Source organism: Epinephelus fuscoguttatus, linkage group LG13 (genome assembly GCF_011397635.1).
Source record: "Epinephelus fuscoguttatus linkage group LG13, E.fuscoguttatus.final_Chr_v1".
Classification (NCBI taxonomy): Eukaryota; Metazoa; Chordata; class Actinopteri; order Perciformes; family Serranidae; genus Epinephelus; species Epinephelus fuscoguttatus.
In genome coordinates this window covers 5542124-5548218 of record NC_064764.1, presented here as the reverse complement: position 1 = coordinate 5548218, position 6095 = coordinate 5542124, and positions in this window count along the sequence as shown.

The following is a 6095-nucleotide window of genomic DNA, read 5'->3' as shown; positions in this document are numbered from 1 at the left end:
TGATTCAATCAAGTATGTATCGATGTCTGGATACGCAATATCCGGCCACCGTGTTGGCTCATCGACCCCATAGACATATTGGACGGGGAAGCCTGAAGGGACATGACAGTATTAGACCACAATTTATTAACTTCAAGATATCGCCAGTGTTGGGTAAGCTGCACATTGCTTCACACTGGAAGAAGAACTAGAGAAATGCAGTTTGGTTAAATAAAGCTGCTTAGAAAAAGTAGGCAAGTTCAAAGTACTTTGTTAAAAACAAAAAAGATCATATTGAAAATGTGATAATGCCTGCTTATGTAAACTTCAAAAGCTCATAGGACCTAAATGTCAGACATCATTAATAACTGCATTTACTGAAATCATCAAATTTATTTTCCCGTTAATAAGAAATCACTGTGAAACATTTAAAGAGGTTAATTAAACATTCGTTAGTCATATTTCAGTATTTAAGTGAACAAGCTAAGCTCAAAGTAATATTTTTTAAATGTTTCAACATTGTTTCAACAGTCCCCCAAAATGTAAAGTTTTCTTATTTAATCCACACATCCACTGAAATGTCACTCAAAGTGTAATCAGTACCCACTCGAGTTCAGTGTGGGTGTTCCTTGATGACAGATCATTAGATGTTGCTGGGATTGTTTGAGATTGAATAAGATGAAGTAGAAGAAACTCTTCTGTGTCATGGAGGTCAATTGTAAAAAAAGGTCTCAATTCAACAACTGTATGACACTATAGGTCTGCAGTCCAAGCTTGATCTGTGCAGTGTGAGAGGATGGAAACATCTTAATACACAACAAACAAGGTGCTCCATTCAAGACAGAAAACTTTTTATTTCTTTGTTTTCTTTCAAAATGATTTAGTGAGAGTGTAAAGGCCCACACTTCTATGAAGGTCAGTTAAAGTGGCATCACACTTACAGTGTTCAAGCTTAAAGCAAAAACACTTGTTTTTCTCATCTTTCCTGCTCTGTACTATATTTCTTTCTCTCTGTCTCTCTCTCACACACACAGACACACACATGTTTTCCATCATGCACACACACACATACAGTATACTGGTTTCCTGTCCACACTTTAGATATCCTGTCACACATCTACAGTTACCTAGTATGTACACCCCCCTCTCTGTCTCACATGTACGTAGCTGCAGCAGATACAGTGTCCCCTTCTCTTCTTTCAGTCAGAGGGGTCTCCTCTACTGCTGATAATAAGGCTCTAAAGCCTAAAATAGTACAGATCTTTATTTGGCTTTATGAGGAATCTGTCTGGTAACTGCACTGAGCTGTAGAGGCAGACTAATGATCCACTTACTGTAAGCCTAATGTGTGCTACTGGACAGCGAAAGCACAACATTTTGAGCCATGCTGACACATTTGCTCTCACTTACACCGTTGGCCTTTTCACAAGAAATAATGGTTGCAGGTAGAAGGTGAAGGCTGGAGCACTAATCCCTGACAGGGGGCCATAAATCTGGTCTTGTGCTCCTGAGGAGGAACAAACTACCCTGTCTGACTCAAGTCAAGTAAAGTTCAACTTTATTGTCATTTGCACATACAGAGTACGTGGGAATGAAATTGCACTTTCTCACAATCCCAAAGTGCCATTATACACTTACAAATATAAAAAATATAAAGATAAAAAATCTATACATATCATACATACATAAGTATAAAAACATAAAGATAAAAGGTAAAAAATATATATACACATGGCATATTTTAATTTTAATTTTAATCTTATATACTTTATTAATCCCTGAAGGGAAATTCATTTTTTTCACTCTGTTGTCAATTACACACAGGTCCAAACACACACATGCACAAACAGGACCTATACATGCACTAAATGGAGAGATGTCAGAGTGGGACTGCCCATGACAGGCGCTCCGAGCGCTGAGAGCACTTGGGGGGTTCGGTGCCTTGCTCAAGGGCACCTCGGCAATGCCCAGGAGGTGAACTGGCACCTCTCCAGCTAGTCCACGCTCCATATTTTGGTCCAGACGGGGACTTGAGCAGGTGACCCTCCAGTTCCCAACCCAAGTTTCTATGGACTGAGCTACTGCCGCCCCCAAATATATATGCATATATACATACATGTGTGCATATGTCCAAACTCATCCATGCTTTTATTTCTTCACGCCTCGACTATTGTAAAAGCTTATATACCTGTCTCAGCCAGAAATCACTTCATCATCTACAGTTAGTACAAAATGCTGCAGCTCGGCTTTTAACTAGGTCTAAAAAAAGGGACCACATCACCCCTGTTTTAGCATCCCTGCACTGGCTGCCTGTTCATTTTAGGATTGATTTTAAAATTATTTTATTTGTTTTTAAGGCCAGACTTGGGCTAGCCCTTGCCTATATTTCAGACCTTTTATCCTCACACAAACTAGCTCGCAGTCTGAGATCCGCTGATAAGGCCCTGCTAGCTGTTCCAGGGTCTAGGCTGAAAACAAAAGGCAACAGGGCCTTTGCAATCAGGGCCAGGAATGATTTGCCTGAGGAAATCAGGTTTTCAGAGTCTGTTCCTCGTTTTACCTCGCTCCTCAAGACACACTTTTACAGGAAGGCTTTTATGATGTAATGTTTAAGTTGATGTAATGTTTAATTTGTATGTATTTTGTGTTGATATTGAGTGTGTGCTAATATTTTATGCTGTAAAGCACTTTGTTATTTATATTGAAAATTGCCATACAAAGAAAGTTATTATTATTATTATTATCATTATTATAAATAAAAGCACACATGTAGAGCCTAAAAAACAGACACAATTCTTTCTGACAGTTTTTCTAAAGATACAGTTGTTCTTGCACCAGCAAATGAAATTCATTCATTCATTCATCTTCTAACCGCTTCATCCTCTTGGGGGTCGGGGTGGGGGGGCTGGAGCCTATCCCAGCTACATTGGGCGAGAGGCAGGGTACACCCTGGACAGGTCGCCAGACTATCGCAGGGCTGACACACAGAGACAAACAACCATTCACACTCACATTCACACCTACGGACAATTTAGAGTCACCAATTAACCTAGTCCCCAATCTGCATGTCTTTGGACTGTGGGAGGAAGCCGGAGTGCCCGGAGAGAACCCACGCTGACACGGGGAGAACATGCAAACTCCGCACAGAAGGGCTCCCACGCCCGGGATCAAACCGGCAACCCTCTTGCTGTGAGGCGAGAGTGCTAACCACCACACCACCGTGCTGCCCCCAGCAAATGAAATATTCTTTAGAAATGTGTTCAAACCATTTCTGTGCTTGTTTCTGTATGGTTTCCTGTGGGACACTGTTATCTTATGCACAGGGCTATGTGGCTTCTTTTTGACAGAAAGGCTACTGCTATAACCATTTACAGTATGGTCATAAAGTGCTCTAAACCAAATATCTGACCCTGCTGGTTAGACACAGCTTTCTCACATGCCAGTGTCACCCAGCAAGTTTTAGGAAACAGTGACAGAAATAGGAATTAGGGCTTTTTCCCAGGTCTTAAGGTGGAGGTTGACAGAGGTCAAAACTTTTGGTAGATGGAATTGTCCTCCCAGCTCTTAAACAGCTCCTGGTTGACCTGGAAGTCTGTTAAGTCCAACAGGGCCTGCAGAAAACCACAGAGAGTTTCCACTTTAGATATTATTCTTAGATGTACTATAACACAGAAAAATAGAATCCTTGTTTTCACTTGACAGTTGACAGGTGGAGGCAACAGCTGCAGGCTGCTGTCAGAGGCTCTAGTTGGAGGTTTGGCTGCACAGTTGGTAAACCAAATAAAGTAGCTTCAGATAAACTTATTCAGACTTGGTAACAGTCAAACGTCAGTCCAATGTAATTCATTTACACTAAAATAGTTCTAATGTTGGCAAAATATCGCCAATATTGGTAATATTTAGCCAACATCGGTACATTTCTTGTAAAGTCTGAATGGTAAAACACTCAGAAAACAACATGGGTTTTAAACCACAGGACATTGCAAGCTACCATCTGCTGCTTGGATATTATGGAGATTTTAAGATTCAAACTTCATGATGGAGATGGAAATACAAAAACATGGGGGTTTTTTTCATCACAACCCTTGTGACACCGTATTTTGTGTGAATATTTATTATATTCCAAGTCTGAAATTGTTTTAGTAAATGAGATTCATTCATTCTTTAAGTGTTTGCCCATACACATACACAGCCAGTATAGTAGGCTGCTGATCTATTGTTCATTTGACAGAAATATGAGCATCACAGGACTGTATTGATGTCTTTCAGTCTGGATGACTGACTGAGCCTACGGTGACACCTACAGCTCAGTAGTGTATTCTACACCTAATGACAAGTGGAATTGTTACATTTAGAACTCCTCAGGAGGAAACAGATAGCATGATGTCCAGGTGTTACTACTAACACTCACCAAGGCTCTGTTCTGTTCAAGTGCTCCAGTGAGAGTGTCAGTGAGCAGGCATGCAGGATACAAGGATTATATTATATTAATATTTTAATGGATTAATCAATAATTCTATGATGCAATGTGATCAATGTAAACATGAATAATTAAACCTGTCTCCACTTTAATTTGCCAATAGCCAATGTTTTTGTTTGTTTGTTTGTTTTTGTGAAATGGCACAGCCCCTAATGTTTTGAGGAATGTTTTTTTTTTTTTTTTAATTACAGACTCTGAAAGCCAACAAGCAACAAACCACTTTTCCTCATTCAGTACAATTTACAGTAATGACAGTATAACAGTTTGTAATAATAATAACAATAACCTTTATTAATATAGTGCTTTTCAAAATACAGTTACAGAGTGCTTTACAATAAAATCAGAACACATTTAATAACGTGAAAAGAATGAAATGGACAAAAGGCCAAAAACTCAACATAAGAAAGCACAAAGGGCAAAACAGAATAAATTGTCATAAAACAGATTAAATCACAGAAATGCAATTCTTTGAAAAGTGGGGTTTACAAGTGATTTAAAAGACAAGAAAATTGCCACCCTGATTTCCTCAGGCAGGTCATTCCAAGGTGTAAGAGCTCTAAACGCAAAGGCTCTGTCACCTCTGTGTGAAGCTGGACCTCAGAACTACGAGGAGCAACATATCTGAGGATCTCAGAGCACGGAAAGGGACATAGGGCAGAGATTTGATACATAACTTGGGTTGAGGTCTCTCAGGGCTTTGTAGGTAATCAATAATATATATATATATATTTATCTGAAAGTGTGATAATTATATTAATATTTTAATGGTTTAAACAATAATTCTATAATGCAATGTGATCAATCTAAACATGAATAATTAAAACTGTCTCCACTTCAATCTGCCAATAGCCCTTATGTTTTTGTTTGTTTGTTTATTTTTTTGTTCCTGCAGTCAAACTCTCTGAATATTTTTTTTAAGTAAGAACACAGATTATTCAATAAGACTACAGCTCCGTTGGACTTAATGGGCAAGGGATCAGGCTTATGTAACTCTGTCTGTCTGGAGGCTTTTTGAGGCTATGAAGCACTAAATGATTTAAGATAATGTTAAGTTGGAATGGCGGTCTCCTCTACACAGCTCAGGTGAATCGTTGTCTTACTCGACTGGGCACCAAAGTGTATTACCAGCTCTGTGCAGGTTACTGATTCTGGGTCTGCCAGGAATGTGAAACTTGTCCTGTCAGTTCATTTGGATGTGAGTTGTGTAATTATTCATTTGAGAGCCTTATCCCGTATTTTATGTGAAGCTGATACAAACTTTAACACATTCACATGTACATTTATCTGAATGACTTGAATACATTTAACAGGACGAGTGTAAACTCTTTACAGCAGCAACAGGAAGTTCTGTGAACGATGCTGGAAAGATGGCCTGAAGAACCACGGATATAATGGAAAAGAAACAGCAGTCCATACAACATAGACACAAAGTGCCACACCATTTTCTACATCCTGTTTGTACCTCATTTCTAAACAGATACAAGTGACAAGAATATACACTATACACATGTTGCCAGTAGCATAATGTAATTACGCCCCAGTGCACACTAGTTACTAGTTATAAAGCACACACGCACAAACACAGCATGTATCATATCGTCTCATCATATGAACAAATAGAGACTTGACATTTGAC